The sequence below is a fragment of the Acanthochromis polyacanthus genome, chromosome 4, assembly GCF_021347895.1.
Source record: "Acanthochromis polyacanthus isolate Apoly-LR-REF ecotype Palm Island chromosome 4, KAUST_Apoly_ChrSc, whole genome shotgun sequence".
NCBI lineage: Eukaryota > Metazoa > Chordata > Actinopteri > Pomacentridae > Acanthochromis > Acanthochromis polyacanthus.
The window spans coordinates 24,107,507-24,125,439 of NC_067116.1; the positions used below are offsets into that span (position 1 = coordinate 24,107,507).

General features: G+C 41.4%; 1 protein-coding gene across 12 annotated transcripts in view; it reads left to right on the top strand.

The window, feature by feature from the left end:
• Positions 1-17,933, top strand: part of ptprsa (protein tyrosine phosphatase receptor type Sa) — a 242,648-nt gene that overhangs the window by 26,787 nt on the left and 197,928 nt on the right. For all 12 annotated transcript variants that reach the window (XM_022192822.2, XM_022192824.2, XM_022192826.2 and 9 more), the window contains exon 2: positions 17,445-17,532. The gene's annotated coding sequence lies outside the window, so the exon portion shown is untranslated. The remainder of the gene's footprint in view (positions 1-17,444; positions 17,533-17,933) is intronic.

Sequence of the window (17,933 nt, forward strand, 5' to 3'; positions counted from 1 at the left end):
TTGAAGTGTTAAGACAGAAGCAGTTTCTGAAATGAAGCCTCAGACAGCTGGTGTAAGTTTATCTTACAGAGACATAGTCACTAGCTAACGCGCATTAATTCCCGCCTGTGCTATGAGCTTTCTGCTTGAATGACAGTAATTATCGTTTCAGTCTTGACGTGGAGACACCGACACTGTTGATGTCTTTGTTTAAACCAAAGTGAGAGCCCTGCCTCAATCGCCCACACAAACGTAACTCAAGCTGCACTGCTAAAGTAGCTGTCTGCCTCGATGTGAATTTTTATGTGCGTGTGTGTGTGTGCAGAATTTTGACGTTAATGAGAGAGAATCAGACTAAATTACATTTTGCATCTGTTGTGAGTTTTCTGTGGAAATATTTCATAGAGAACGATGGATGATGAGTAATGTATCTGTGCTTTTGTGTTTGCAAAACTTGCTATATATACACTTTGACCATAATCAGGGCATTAGGCATTTATAAATGATAGTCACCTATATTTGTCATGTGCAATGGGGATATAAAAGCAGTCTTTTTTCTTTTGTTGTTGATAAAACATAGCACATCTGTGGACACCACCTCAAAAAAGTACCTTATCAAGTACCTTAGATTACCTTAATTGCCTTTTACTTCATCTAGTATCATGATATTTGCCTACATACCCCTTAGGAGACACATATACCTCTGGTCTATATGCAATACTTTGATTAAGCAGGTCTAAGAGTGACACCATTCAGTTGGACAACAATTACAGCCTGTCTTCAAGAAGGAGAATTTAACTTCTAAAAGTGACCATGCAGAACACTTTTGAAATCTTTTTTTTTTCATTTTGCCCCCCTCTAAAAGAACCTTTTGTTAAAAATCCCATGGTTTTTAAACCACAAATTCCAGACCAGATATCATATCCATCCATCTTGTGTCTCTGGAGGAAGGTTAGAGGAAGGCTGGACGGGAGAGCAAGGTCACACCTCAGGATGCCGCATTTGAGCTCGGGCTAAAAACATGCCTTTGCCCTGTACAGAGCGGGATAGTGTGTCATGTAGCGACTTTGCTTCATTCAAACGATATGAGCATGTCAGGGGGGGTAAAAAAAAAAAATCAAGGTCTTGCCCTTTTTAACCGTGTTCTTCTGCTCTGGGGTAACAGCCCCTGGGGTAGATAGTAATGGAGTAATCCTCTTATCTGTTGCTGCTTCCCTCACCCTCGCAGATCATTTTTCTTCAGCTCTAGTGTGTCATTCCATACTAAGCTGGCACAGTGCTGAATGTTTTCCCATTTGACTTTTGGGGGACAGTTCGGCTCAGTTCAGGTTACGATTCTGAAGTGGTATGAAAATGGAAGCGTAAACAATTATTTCCGATAAAAATCTGATGATATTGGTGCTGTGCCAAATCAGCTGCACCCTCCTAGTAAAATTAATCATTGAATCAATGAAAGCATATCAAAGGACTGAAAGTAGAAATTGCCAATGTCCCTTCATGTGAAACCACTTAAAAAAAACGACAAAAATAAAGCTGAAGATGGTTTCTCCTGCTTCCTGAGGAAACAAGATAAGAATTTGTTGATAGCATACAGCGTGTTTTATTAAAATCTGAACTGGCACGCACAGACATGTACGGTTTCGCTAACAATACCCTGCACAGCTACACACTTTGGCACACACGCCGGTGCCTCGGTCCAGTCGTGTTGGACATGTTGTGTGAAAGGTGCCCCGCTGTGTGGTTGGTGACAAAGACTATTTCTGTACTCGCTCTCAGACAGAGAGACAGCCAGGATGTGAGGAGATGAACTCTCATCACACCATGCTAAATAGCACCAAGAGGCACAAACCACACCTAACATTAGCATTCTCCTTTCTAAAGCTGTCGTGCCTTTCGGCCACCAGTGTGCAGCTTCTGAAAGGTCACATGAGACCTATAAGTATACGGACAAGCCTTTGCTGATGCAAAGAGTTTTAATTTTATCACTGTTGCAGAATAATATGGACAAAGTTTTTTTTAAATCTTTTTTTTAGTAAAGGACAGTACTATCAGCAGTACCCGTGTCACATTTTGCAGAGGGACACTAAATTATTCTGTGACTGCAGTTTAATCAACAGCTTGCACTTCACTCGTGAGTTAGATTTATCACAGACGTGGTAAAAAAAAATGGAAAAAGCAAGAAATGTGACAACAGATGCTGATTTTTGACATAAGATCATCCACTCTCATATAAATGTTGACATTTTAAATATATCAAATGATGTGGGAAAGGATGCTAGCGCCATTTGCGATCTGTGTCCAAGGGGTGCTCAAAAATCATGTTTTTGACTCAGGTCCCTCAGTACAGCTTCACTGGGGCACTGAAAAAATTAGTATACATGACTACTGCTAGTGGCTTTCCACCGGGAAAGTTCTCAGTCACCTTTTTGAGCTTCGTTCTTTTTTGGGGCAAAAAAAACTACAGCTGCAAATGTTTCTGATGAAAAATGGCTTAACCTCCTACCCTGCCTGGCTGTTATTTTCAGCCTACTTAGTGATCTAAATGAAGGGTATCGCTCTTCACACTCTCTGGCAAAATTGAAGCATGGATCAGAGACCTGCCATTATGGTTCACTCGTCTGGGCAATGATAAATGTTATGCGCTCCCATTATTGGATGATTTTGAGAGGGAGAACAATGTGTCAAGAGCTGACTGTGGGGTATTGTCAGGGCTCATCTAAGCGGAATGTGCATGTAGTTTTGTGAGTATTTCCCCCAGCAGACAGTGCCTGGCATAGAGGAGTGGATTAGAAATCGTTCTACAGTGGCAAAGTTGATGGGAATGTCAAATGAATTGGAGGAGTCGCTGACTGATGTCGCAAACAACATTGCTTCAGAGCGGAGGTTTGTGGGAAAGCCGCTGACTGAATGTTGGATATTCATTCAAGGTGAATGCCAGTGACTAAGTGGCAAGGCACTGGAAAAGCTCAACGCATTTGTGTCAATCAGTGCTTGTGTAGCCTACCTGAAAAATAATTATGGAGCCTGTCTCAGGTTTAAAAATAGTTGTTGCCTTCTCCTTAGCCCTGCTCCTTCCTCTGCACAAGCTCAACCATACAACTGAGTGACTTAAACATTTATTTATACATTTAATTTATTGTTTGACCTGCAGCTTTATTTTATTGGCAACACATCCAGGGAGTAGCTACCTTCTTATACTGTCTGAGATTAATTCAAACCCACCTGCCGCCCTCAAAGATAGGCAGGTAATAGCTAATGGATGACTGATTGATGTCAGTTTTTCCGTATACTTGACTGTGTTGTACTGTGCTAAAGAAAGAGTCCTAATTACTGTGATTTTTTTTGTTTTTGCTGCTTTTCTTTTGTTGCTACTATCACCACATACCACCCTCCTCTTCAAACAAAAAGTGCTGAATTATTCTCTTAGTTAGCCAGATGACTGTGGGATAAATCGTGAGCACATGTGGCATGCACCTATTTCTTCACTTTTTAAACACTATGTTTATGTTACCCCACTGTGATGATGACTTGTAAAGGTAACTACCCCAGTGTGATAATAGCTTTCATCTGAATTCATACCAGTTCTTTTTTTTACTCTGTATGTGTGGATCTGTGAAAAGTTCCTAAAGAGGCCTCTCTCAGAGGACTCACTCCACAGTGAATCCAGCAGACTCTGGTAGGTGTTAAGTAATTCTGTTCAGATGAACACACATAGAGAAATTGGGAATTGCCATCCCACTGTTGGATTATGAAGTATATTGTTATTGGCAATGGAGTACTACTCATAGTCTGAGTTATAGGAAATGGTCTTTATGCCAAAGGCACTGTTGTCAAGTGAACCCTGAAATGTCTTTTTAGATAAATCCGCCCAAATCTGAGTTCAGTTGCTGGTTATGTCAAAAACAAATCCTCAAAGCATCAAAGGTAAATCTTTTGCTTTTAGCGACTAGTATGTGATCTTCTCTTCTTCTCCATGGTTAAAGACGTGGTGTCGTGACTGGAAGGCCGCCACTTTGCAGACCTGTAATTGGGAAAGTGCTTGAAGGTAAACTGAGTAAATACCACTCTGTCCTTGCTCAGTTGTTCACATTTAATGAAGTAGACTAATTGTAGAGATTTGCTCAGCATAGTTCAGCAACAGAGTCCTCCAACACTGGTTTTAACAAACAATTTAATCATAACTAAATAATTAGTATAGTGTACGTTGTTTTCCAATTTGCCAACTGGAAATGTTCTTTAGATTCTGTGAAGCTAAAGTAACTCCAGGCCCACCTTTTACCAAGTCTTCAGAATGATCACCTTCATTTTCATTTCCAAATTCCAAAGGTCAAGTTACTAATTGAGTCAACCTGGGATTCATTTAATTATATGACCATTCATATTTCACGCAAGATGTGTCCAGCAGAATCATTGCGTGTCAGTCTCTCAGCAATGAGATTGATGGCTAAAGCTTCACAACAACTGACATTGATGATATTTGATCCCTGTAGATTTGTCCTGGAGGTTTATTATCTCTTTTTATTCTTTGGATTTCCATACCCAAAATGCCTTTCTGTTTTTCTGAACACTTCCTGGTTGTACTCAGGCAGACTGATATCATATCACATAATAGAATCTAACAGAGGTGGGAAACAGGGGGACACAAGGAGATGTATTGGTTGTTGAAGTAGGAAGACTGGAGCCCATTTGTCAAACCGTTATCAGTAGTATCAGTAGAATTTGTCAGAGTCAATAACAAGACTGGCTGTGCATTGACGGACAAGCCTCTAACATAGAACGAAACTGTAATTTTTCACCAGATGTCACTGTCTATGCATAAACTCTTTACATATTATGGATTGTTTTGGCAGGGATTGAGGAGACACGGAGGGGACACCAGCAAAAGGGTGGAATACCAACTAAGTATGGCAGGGGTGCATAAATAGCGGGAGAGTTTAGACGCAGCAGCCCCCTCTTTTTCAGACTGTTTGAAGAGCCAATATTGAATTTGGAGATAATGTGGCGAAGAAGAAACGCTAGCTGATCAGACGGCTATTAGCTGCATCCTGCCACTACTCGTTTTAAGTGCTTTTTTTGTGCTCTCCTCTTCTTCTCAAATATGCTCTTTTAAGTGTATTCATATTGAATGCTGGGAGATACACATCTTTAAATAGAACAGTGGGTGTAGTAAGGGCATGTGTGGAGGAGAGAAGCAAAGAAAAACAAGTTGATCTTTGATGTATGTGTTTTACTTAGCTGTTCAAAAGATGGCTCGATGAGATTGGAGGATCGATGGATCTCCAGGGAGTGCAAAAGATTCAAATTTGACCCTTCATTTTCTTCAGCTTTTCTTCAAATTCCCAGTCACCTCAATGGCTCTCCCATTTGTGTGCGCCAGTGCACCCCAAGGAGCGTACACCTTTGCTCATTGGCTCCAGTTGCAGTTTCAGTCCTGTTCAGCAGCTGCATCTATAGAATAATGATCCCTGTTTGAGAAAAATTGCCTCCTGGGGATGAGGAAGCAAAGCTGTGGTTGAAATATGATGTTCCCACACAATTACATGAGGGCAGTGTCGGACTCCTCCACACACAAATACTTCAATTCATACATTTCTCTGCATCTTTCGGTCAACTGACTGCAGGAGTGGGGGAAATGCTCGCTCTTGGCTACAGATTCAAGGTTGTAGTTGGAGTCAGCAAGGTGTGCCAAGTATCACAGCTGTATGCTGCAATCGATGACCTGGCTACCAGAGAGCTGGGATCAATGATGCCCTCCCTGTTCACACTGCAGGCTTCACTTGTTTTCTTTTTTTCTTCTCATGGACATGTGCTCCAGTCCTATTTTTTCTTTGCTGAGCCTAGGTAGTGAGATTAGTTGCAGCATAATTTAAGGCAGACAGATGGAGACAGATAAGTACTCACTAAGTTCTATTTATTTATTCAATGCAGATTGACCACAATACATTTTTTTGTTGCTGTTGCCTGCCAAATTTTCCAGGGCTTTTCACAACCATGTGGTCATAGGCTTAAAAAAATATGAAGCACTCATCCTCTCAGATGTGACCCTTTATTACGGAGTCAGACAAACATGGCACAGCCAGAGCTAATTTCCACTGGTTTTGAGGGCAATCGGCTCATCGCGTCTTTAAGTCTCTGCAAGGAAGGATTGCACTTAAATACTGGCCTGTTAGTCTGGTGCCTGTTCACAGCTGAGTGCTGCCCTTTAAGAGGCAGCATGCAGAAGGGGCAGGTATCTGGTGGGTTGAACGTGATCCCTTGATAACAGGGTCAATGAGTATAAATTAACGGTGTTAAATTGCATTTAACATTTAAGATATGTGCTTAGTGAAATATTAAAATGACAGGGTTTCTACTATGTTGGAGCAAACTGAAGTGTTCCTAAGGTGTTAAATACCCAGTTATTGAAGCAAACACTAAAAGGGCTTACCTCATTGGTGAACTTGTGCACCATGATTCAAATCTGGAAGGCAAAACTAGGGAATCCCAGACAATATCTAGACACATTATTCATGCAGCTAAAACGGCTTTTTGCTGACTTCAGGTTTTCTTTGCCATCACAATTATTTTTTTCAAGATAAACTTGATCATTCAGCCCATTGTCTTGCACGATTTGCTGCTGGAATGTTGATATTAAAATCAAATAATAAACTTAGAAGAGGCTCTTGTCTGAAAGATAATGAGACATTTGCAAGAGGAACCCACTTCCAAAAGGGCAGTTGGGGCAAAGTGGGGGTTTCTAATTCCCCTTCTGCCTCTGAGATCTTTTGGCAAGCAGAGAGCTCTAGAGAGAGAGGTTGTGGGAACACCATCTCCCTACTCTCTATCCTAATTCTGCTGCCCAGCACAGTCAGATAAAGAGGCCACCGGCACAGCCTCCAGTGTTTCAAGTCTGATTAATCTTCTGATTAGGTTAATCCAGCAATGCTTCAGTGGAGGGAAACCATTCCCCCCCCCCCCCCCTTGTAAAGTCTCCTGCTCCAAAAGAGAACTACTTTTTTTTCTCCTTCAGGCTCTCTTCTTTAGGTCTTTCTATAATTATCTTTAATCTGAGGTTGAAGGTCTTGCTCCTCATCACATCCCTCAACTTACGTGAAAGTTTTTAAAGCAGACTTTGCATCAGGATTGCATTTCCTCCTGGGATCTGTTTTGAATTGTGGTTTGATTTGATTTCTGTTTAATTTCTCTTTTGCAAACTCTCTTCAAGACAAGTACCTTCTAAAACCTGAGTTTTATCAAGGCTCTGCTGATTGTTTCAAGAGACAAAAGGTAATGAAAGTCAGGTAGGGGAGAATGCTTTACTACATGCCACTGGATGATACAATAGACGCCATTTCCTGATTTATCACCAGAGTTGGAGCAAAGAATAGAAGATGTTAATGAAGGTCAAATGACAAAACGCTTTCACTGGGTTCATAGTGAGGTTGAGTCTATTAAATGCCCCTACAGCACACATACTCACACACGTACAAATTCATTTATTTAGCCCTCCGTTGCTTAATGATCGGAGAACGTTTGCTCCACACAGTGTCTCCTGTTCTACTGGATATTGTTTTCGTAGAGTCACTTAATTAGCCTTTTTGGTCTCTACCCATCTCTAAAACGCCAAATAAATAGGATGTGCTCTCCTGATACGCAAGCTTCCCAGGCAATCCTCTGGTGTATTTAATAGTCTGTTTATTTTTAATAATCAGGCATTAGAGATTGGTGGTAATCCTGTTTCTCTTGGCATGGTGCCTTTGTCGTCATGAGGAGAAATGAATTTGTTGAGTTTATTAATTGATTTGAGTGAGTCAAAACACTGCGACTATTTATTTTCTGATTTCTATGCAGCATTTCATGGTCAAATATGTAGCTGTGGATTTGATCCTGGGATGCTTTATTAGTGGTTATTTTAAATGTGAAAAGTGTTTTGTTGTCTTGTCATGCTTTTGGTTTTAGGAGGATCTAGTGGAAGCCAAATAATAAAGCAGTCCAACACATGTGAAAGCACAGCAGTCTGCACAGCTGCTGATGTTCGCTTTGATTTTTATATATAAACTTAGCACATTTTGTTACAGGCCAGGTTAATCACTTCAATTCGGGCATAAATTTTGACAAAATGTCTCCTTTTCATGTGACTGAGTTCACTGTTTGAACTTTAAAATCATGCAAGCGACTTTGAAGAGTAGGAGGGCAGGCTGGTTGAAAATAAAACTGGCACAAGGTTCAATCATCCTCAAAGTCGAGCCTCTGAAGTTGTACTTTTTACATTTTAGGCTGTTGGCAGGTGGTGTCACATGGAGTGATTCACACAGAGTAAGCGAGTCAGAGTTTGGTGTCTTGACACTTTGACACGACACATAGCTGCGGGTAGAAACAGTGTTGTGCAGTTAGATCAAGCCTGTGACCTTAGAGTTACATGATATTCTCTCTAACATCACCCTGCTTCCTCTCTCCAACGCAGGGCCCAGAGCAACGCGCATCACTGCTAAGTACTGCTGTGACACAACTCTGGTTGGATATCGCCACTTGCAACCACACTGCTTCAAGTTACACTGGGCACAAACCTAAATGGGCTTAAATTTTTAATTTGCGCTGGAGAACAGAGATCACATCTTGGGAGGATAGCATATCTGTAATTTATTTAAGAACCCCTCAGAGGGAGAGTTATTTTGGAGATGGAGAGCTGGGAGGGAAGCATCCGGGTGGCATTTTTTTGTTCAGCCCAAGGGGCCTTGTAGGTAGAACTCCACTCAGCAGTGACCTTCTCTGCAATGTGGAGAAGCACTGAGGATGAACATTCTATTTATGCTCCTTTCCTCGGGTAAAAACTGTTGAGTGCAGAAACAGTTTCGCCTGCATCCTGAGGAACAATGGAAGTGTTTGAATAATTGATTTGAAGTTTTGCTAAAAAATCCTTTTACATTTTACCAGAGTGAAGGGATTCGCTGGCACCGTCACAGTACAGTTCGCCTCGTCTTGGATTACTCTCCCATTTCTGAAGAGTGCTCGACTCCCCTTTGGTCAAAACAGACGTCACTTTTGCCGGCATGAAATGAAAGCCCTGTCACTCTTAATTAAACGTGGCCTGATTAGCGCAGACAGGTGTGGCAGGTGGGCTGTTTACTCAAGCAGCAATTACAAACACGCGTGCAACAATCTGCGGTAATTTATTAAAATCACCATCAAAGCTGCCACTTATCCACGGCGGCGCGGCGAGTGTATAACGCACGTGAAAGTGGGGTAAAAAGGGGTGGGGGCCGCGGCGGCTGCTGGTGGTGGCACGCTATCATGGAGTTCATCCTTAATGAGTATGGATTAGCGGGGATGATCCGGGCTTTGCAAAACCCCTGGTCTGGGGCCGGTGACGGTCGTGTGTATCTGTAGCATGGATGTGTGTGTGTTTATGTGTGTGTGTGTGTGTGTGTGTGTGTGTGTGTGTGTGTGTGTGTGTGTGTGTGTGTGGAGGTGACATCATGACACAATCCGAAGTCAGTTTGGGAATCTTTTCCCAGAAGTCTCAACAATGGCAGATAACTGTAAAAACACACAGGACTAAGTGCATATGAAAGTGTGTGTATGTGTGTGTGTGTGTGTGTGTGTGTGTGTCCGTCTTTTCCTCTTCCCGCCAATCACCACACAGCGCAAGAGCCACCTCCTCCCTCACAGATGAGCGAAAGAGCTGATTAATATTTCTCTACAGCGATTTATTCATTCATTTAATTATTTGCGGGCTGTTGCCTGCGAGGGGATAATGTTTGTTGATCTTTTTTTTTTTAAATTTACAACATTGCTTCAAAAATGAACATCGATCGAAAGTAGGAATTAAAATGTGATTATTTCATATTTGCACCATATTTGCTTTGTTGATGATATCAACCCCTTCAGGCATGAATTTCTGATTTGTGCTGCTGGTCCGAGCAGAATTTATGCCACAGCTAGGAGAGGGTTCGGGGGAAGCTTGCCACCACCGCATCACCAGTTTGAATTTGCATGCTGGAAATTCAGTCACGTCTGTGTGGAAGGGCATGTGAATGAGCAAAACTCCTCTCTCCCATAGTAACTACTGATGAGCTTCCCTTGAACTTGGTGTTTGAAGTAAGGAGGCTGCTCAAAGGCCAGCAGGTAGAGGAGTGTGAGAAGTTACTTGGAGGAAATGTGTGCATCTGTGTGTATATACAACAGGACAGAACTGAGGGAAAAAAAAACAATAAAACATGCACTCTCAGCAAATCCCATCCCTGACCCGCACGCTCCTGTTCCCCAGAATACAAAGCTGTATTGTCGTCCTTCAGGAAGTTGCTGTTTCCGCACAGGTATTGAAGCTTCTCTAAACGTAATGACTCATGCCCTCGGTTTGCCTACAAGGTCAAGTTAACAAGCTGACATTTCAGACACCTCTCAATTTGATGACGACCGTCTCTTCCCAGCCAATGGCTAATCCGCAGATTTGCAGCAACCACATAAAGACGTTACAGTGATATGTTTGCTGTCAGAATGAAATATGGGCCATTGTCACAAAGCAGCCGAGCTATTCTTCTACTCAACCCCGGACCTCTGTTGTCACACACACACACACACACACACACACACACACACACACACACACACACACACACACACACACACACACACACACACACACACACACACACACACAGTGCATCCACCACTGTGTGCAAGATGGAAATCGGATAGTCAGACAATAATGTGAGTAGCAGCCATAAACATGTGGCCTGGGAGATGATTTATAATAATTAATCCGCTGTGTCCAGTCCCAACAGCCGCCCACTTTAACCCTCCACTAATTCACCACCCACACACACACACATAATACACTCTCACAACCTCCCCGCCCCCCTTAGCCATTCAGGCTTGGGAACACAGCTGTGACCACCTCGGCGCCTTTCCAACCCAGTGTCACCAACGTTCCTATCGAAGGACATCGAAGGGGATTTAGTCTGTCTCTCTCTCTCTCTCTCTCCCTGTTTAAACCCCTGCACCTTCACAATAGAGCACACTCTCCACTTTATCATGCCCATCATATCATGAACCATTAACATGGGGGCCTACAATAACATTATTTATGGAGGCGTTAATATTAATATCGACCTGTGTGCTGTCAGGCGAGCTGATTTACTGAGCGCTGGAATGCCGAGCCATGTAGAGGTGGCAGGTGGACTAATTGAATATCAGTCACTGCATGCCAATAGACACACTTGCCACTGCACAGGCGCACACGGGGTTGTCCGACCTACACGTGCAAAAAACAAAAAAAGACGAGAAGAACTTGCACACATGACCTCACTCCCAGCTCAAGTTAAAATTGCTGCATGGATGAAGGTGTGCACCAGAAAAGCCACCTCATGGACTTCTTAACCAATGTCTCGGTCAGTAATTATGACTGCGGATCTGCTGAGAGCATGCAAGTATAATGGACTCTGTTGTACTTATCTGCTCAAAACAGACTCTGCTAATGAAACTTCAGTCATAGTGGCTCATTGCTGGAGTGTTTCATCTGAGAATTGGGCTGTTTGAGTGTGTGAAGGTTCTCTGATGGAGCACAGAGGTGCAGAATTAGTTAATAGCGACGGAGAATAATGAGGTTGGAGGACAAAAGCCGAGCGTGTTTTGCCTTATTTTGAAAGAACCTCTTGCCAGTTTCACTGAATTTTGATGCGCCTTTAAAAAAATAAAAGGCTTATCAAAGCATTTTACAGAAAATCTAAGATATTAAATTATTGGTAGTGTCTACAGATACGGACCCATACCCGTAGCCTGTGGACTACGGATACGGCACTTTCCATTTGCCAGACAGATACGGACCCGTACGCGAGTCTCGCGAGTCAAGAAGCTGCTAACCACTGCAAACTGTTGAAAGGTAAGCAAAGGTTAAGGTTAGGGTTAGTGTTAGGGTCAGGTTTAGGGTCCGTACCTGTAGTACCGATGTTACGGGTCTGTACCTCCAGCATCTACCGGGAGTCACGTGACCACATCTCGTGTATCTGATTGGCAAATATGGCCTGTGGACTACGGATACGGGTCCGTACCTCTAGCAACAACCTAAATTATTTTGTGCTCATTTCATGAATAGTAGCATCAGGTATTTATTTGAGCTGGATGCAAGACCTTGATATCTTAGGGGTTTTTTAACATCAAGTGAAGGTTTTATATCTGCAGTGACTTTAACTCAACAAACCTTTATTTTGGATGTTCCTTATCACACCCTATAATAGCTCCTTTAAACTCTTGTCAGTCTCATTACCTCAGAATGTGTCCTAATGTAGCTGAGTAGGAGAGCACATTACTTAACTACAACACATTGGTGTTGTTCAATATACAGCTGAGTAGATAGACAGTGGTACAAAAGTGGTGTACTGTTTTGTATATATACAAAAAAAAGTCCCTTTATTGGTCATTTATGACAGTATTGTGTGAGTCAGAATGCTGTCTAGAGTAGATTAGAACACATTTCAGTCACTAAAGGAGGTTATTATCCAATGAAGTGTTGCTTTCTCAGAGAATAAAGAGTATTTGGTGGGGGTCTGTACTCTTTGCTAAATGGCTTTGAATTGAAACAATAATTTCCACAATGGTCAGATCTCCTGTTTTTGTCATTTAGTCAATGCACCTTGTGAGTGGTCAGGTACAGACTGCCTTACTACACTATATTTGGAAAGCTGTCGACAGCCACACATGGCGACTACTGAAAGAATCTCAGCTGTGACATTTGTGTTGCAGTTCTTGATCATGAAACAGTTTGTGCTTTTTTTCTGTAAGACTCATGAAAAAAGCTTTTCAAATAATGTTTTGTCAAAGTGAACTCAACAAAATCCAGCACATTGTAAATGTAACAGGGTTGAGGTCAATTCTTTTATGAATTCGGTGAATTCATTTTGCATCTCTTTGCACCGTTAAGGTCAGGAAGCCCACATTAGTGAAAGAGAAAGGAATGCTTATAGGCTTGCTTTTTGCTGTCATAAGAAACTGGATGATTATTTTCAAATGTGCAATGTTCAGTATGAATTGAAGGAAACAGCTATTTGTTTTCTTTGAGAATAAATGTCTTACTGACACACACTCAATTTTATCTCAGTATTTTACTCTCAAAAAATAGTCATGGGAACAAAAAGAGACACCAAGTATTAATGTTATTTTTCTCTCTGCAACATTCTGATAATCTGCCATTTTTCAGGAGGAAAAAAGATGATAACATTGCTTTTCCCATATCAGTTCCACTGAAATTCACTCCAGATCCAATGTGCAAAACCCCTATTTTGTCAACCCATCTTTTGAGAAGTTTTACATTCTTTAATTTTATGTCATTCTTAGAAGTAACAGAGCTAAATTTGGATTCAGACTCTTTGACATGTAGTGTAATTAAGACTGTGGGGAACTACCAAGAGGTTAAAGAGTTGAAAGCCGAGCCTTTTCACTGTCTTCGCTTCTGTTTCCTCATTTCCTATGACTTCCTTTTCTCTTCCTTTACTTTTTTACTCTGATCTTGCTTCTCCACTTGTCATTTCCTCTCTGTTCCACTCTCTGCCTCTTGGTTCATTTCTTCTTCTCCTCCCCTACTGTCTGTTCTCATCTTTATTTCTCCTCCTGGTCTCACCTCTCCTCCTCCTCCCGTCCTCTTGTCTGTCCCCTGTCGTTTTCTCACTGCCTTCCTTCTGCTCAACTTGTCCCTTCTTGACTCCTCCTTTTCTCATTTTTCACACTCCACACATCCCATCCTGTCAAACACCTCATGGCATTTCTCCCTTCCTTTCCACTCACACCTTCACCGTGCTTTCCTTTCACCTCCGTCCCCTTCTCCTCTCCGTTCTCTTTCTCAATACTTTGTTTTAAAGATTTTTTTTTTTCCTGCTTCGAAGCATTTCAGTGGTTCTATACCTGGAGAACAACAGAGTGGGTGAGGCTAAGATGAGGACAGGGAGACATCAGGTGCTACCATGGCAACATTTTTTTTATTGAAAAAGACAAAAAAAATCTTCACTTTTGTGATATCAGGGTAGGGACTCTGTTGACATTTCATCATCCATTTGAAATGTGCTTTTTTTCCCCTAAACTTTTCAAGGAGCGGATCTGTTGACATTTGCACAGAGTAGGTCAGTCGTGTGTTCTCCTATTTTTGTGCTGTCTTTTTTTCTCCCCATGCATATTCTCGGGGAATCTCAGTTCCATGTTCTTCTATTCTGAACGTACCCTGTGTGGTCACATTGTTGGAAACTACATAGACCCATTTCTGAGCATGCATGTTTTCATTTCCCAATTTGCCGTGCACCATGATGCTCGGCCATCTGTCTCAGCACGGTGACTAAACTCAATGCCAATATGTTGCAGGGTCATGAGAAAACAAACCGGAGCTGCTTTCCACATGAGTGGACAAAGCATAACTTAACCCATGTTACGTAGGAAGGGGAAAAAAAACAAAACAAACTGTAACCGAATCTGAGCACTGTGCTTTCACCTGCCTGCCGTTGTGAGTTTGCAGGGCAAGATTTCCAATATCTTACATGTTGATTAAGGATGCGTTCTAGCTTCCATGCTATTCGGCTAACCCATCATTCCGGCTGATTAATGGCGGCTTGCCCAGCCAAGGGAGTGTCTCATGCGACGGAGGAAGCGGTAGTGCAACAGCGTGTGAGCAGTGAATAAATGCTGTACATTAAACAAATTCCCCCGCGTTCGTCTTGGCAGCCAGGCGTGTGGGAGTATTGCAGAATTCAGCCTCACATTCTTTTTTTTGCCTCTGTTTTTCACTGACCCAAACGCATGCAGTCTCATGTGCAGTAAACGGCCACACATACATTTACTTTATTTATTCACAGACTCTCCAAACCAATGCTTCTGGCTCTCCAGCCCTCTCTGATATTATCTAATATACATACCCGCCAAGCCACATGAAATCTAATCTAGCTTCACAAGTGCTGCTTTAGCCCCATATGTACTCTGTGACAGGTTCACAAACCTACATTCTTACACACACACACACACATACATCCACTCCCTGTGCTGCAGTCAGCGTACCAGGGGATCGTACTGCAGCCAGCCTGTTAGTTGACACTGATTGGCCAGTGAGGGCCAGCCTGACCCCGGTGGCCTGTCAGAATAAAGGATTATGTTGACGGTCGGCCATCGAGGTAATAATGCCCACAGAGGATGCTGGGAGACTGTCTACATGCAGCGCCCAGTTCATGAGACAGCGGGGGAGGAGAAGAGAAGTCAATATCATCGGGTTGAAGACAGATAGGAGTCTGGAGAAATTTGTTATCCTTCCTGGTGCCTAACGTTTCCTATTCCCTCCTTAAATAAATATCTCTTATTAACAGCAAGCTTTGATAGGACTTTATTGAGTACGAAGAAATTACGTTTTCTAAACATTTAATATTTGAACACTGTAAAAAAATGTGTTTAACAATTTTTAACTGAATTATTTACTGTTATACTGTTTACAAATTTGCCCAGTTTTGGTAAATCACTGACAATAACTAGTAAAATCAGAGAACACATGTATTCATTTCCGTTAATTGGATATAAGCAAACCAAATATGTAAATAATGTGCAAACCAAAAAATTTTTACTTTTATAGACTTTTTTTTTCTTTTATAATGACTGGCAGTAAAATGACACAATTTTTTTTAACTGTATTTAAAATGTTTTGCAGATATTTGATTATTTCAAGAAAAAATATCAGGATTGAAAAACATTTAAATCATTTTAAACTCCTATTATGTAGGTTTTTCCTATTTTCTGAAATTAAAGATAATATCTGATAAAATAACAGGATAAAAAAGATTCATTACCTATTGGTTGTGAATAAAACACGTTTATTCACATTAAAAATAGGGCTATTTCTACACAACGTGTAAATGTAAAATGACACCGTTTTTCTGGAGGTAAACAATGTCATTCCTTTAAAGATATTTGCTATTATTTATCAGTTTTTGCAGTTTTTGAACAATATAGCATTTCACTGTTCTTTAGCATGTGCTTTTTAGCAAATTTGTTTAGCATTTTGAATTTTTTTTGTTGACAATGTAGATCTAATTTGCAAGTTAATTTCATCATCACCCCTTGATGATGTGTATGTCCACATTTTATTTCTTTACAGAAGCAGAGCACTTGACAAAAGCACAAATTAATTTAAGAAATAACTGCGTGAAAATGTACATGAGCCCTGTAGATGATTATATCTTATAGCGCTTTCAGTATTAGTCGACTAATAAATCCGGGGAAAAATAATCACCAGCTATTTAAAGTATGTCAGAAATATGATTCCATGTTGTTTAAAGTGAGCATGAGCGCTGCTTCTGTGTCTTAGATCACTGTACATATTTTAGAATTTTGATCTTTAATCAGGGATAACTCAGCATTTGTAGACATGCACTAGAAGCAAGAAATAGTAGTTAATCGCAGCCCTAATATCACACCACAGGCGTTTCATTTACACTTGGTGTGAATTGTTCTCATCAGTACTCTATCTGCAAATTCATTTGATCTTGGTGTGCGGAATTTACATAAATATTGTACTTTCAGCTGCTGTCTCTCGATTTAAACCTGGTACAAAACAATTATTTTCACAACAAGCCTCAGAGCACATTCAGGGAAATTCTCCTGTAGTATCCGCTCAGTATTGATCATGCATTCCAGCAATGATACTCGTATCGTTTTCTTGAAGAAGACTCTGGGCACAGGGTAATGATGAGCTCCTCTGACCTTTCATTGGAGATAACCTTCCTCAGCTGTTCAGTGAACGCTCCTTGGGGTGGACTCTGCTGCTACCCGCCACTGCAGATCTCACTGAGAGTATCGACTGGAAATCGAGTGAGGCCACGGTGCATTAGACATGGCCTCCAGATGTATGGAAACTCATACAAGTGTGTGTACATGTGCAGTTACATGTCGAGACTCACAAAAACATATGTCGATGTCGAGCGCGAACATTTATTGAAGTTGCTAAAAAAATACAAACACACTAAACACACACTCAGACATTATTGGCAGGTACAAATGTTGATCCATCTCTCCCTATAAATACACAAAATCCTAAAGAAACCATGAACTCATTCACTCATACATATGGGTGATTATGAAAACATGCATCGCCCACGTGCACCCCCACACACGTGTGCACCCACTGATTCGGACCAGGCTCATTAGAGATGTGAAGGAGAAAATGATCAAAAAATAATAATAATATATGTATTTTTTAAAAAGCCAGGGGGGATTTCATGCAGATTTGCACTCCACAGCTCTCAGGCAATCAGCAGCGAGCCTCCTCCTCGCCTGAGAACTGTCGTCCTGTGGTCACATAGGGCAAAGAGGGGAGAGCTGGGAGAGAGAGAAACTCATCTCAGCATTCGTCGAATTCCCCCACCTACCACTTGAGGAGGCAGTTCATTTAGTAGTCCCTTTCATTAATGTTTCTCTTTCATTTTCTTTTTCTCCCTCTCCCCCTCTTTTTTCTATCTACTTTAAAGGTACAACCGAGTGAGTAACAGGAAGAAGAAGAAGCCACTGGAGCAGCTGAAGATATGAGGCTAAAGAGGTTTTGAAAACAACCCAGCGGTAAGTGGGCCCCTAAATTTTGGCAAAGTGCTCCCCCATTTTAGAGGAGTAAATCTCTTCTGGAGACTCCGGCAGTGCTTCCTCGCATCCCGTGTATTTTATTCTGCATTTTCTTGTGTAATTTTACAACTTTCATAATCCTGAACTACTGCTACAAAGCAATTTCCGTGCAGGAGTGAAGTGTTTTTTTTCTTTTTCTGATTAATTTTGTTCTCCAGAAGCAGTCTTGCACCCTGCATAGCTGATTTTGCACTGGGGGGTGCAAATTCATGCTTTTTTTTTTTTTTTAATCCTCAGGTCTGCTCTGATTTTTTTAAATTTTATTTTATATTTCTTCAGCCAGCTATGTTCCTCCTTCATTTGTTTCTCTGTAACTCCACCTTTCCGTCTTTCTATTTCTG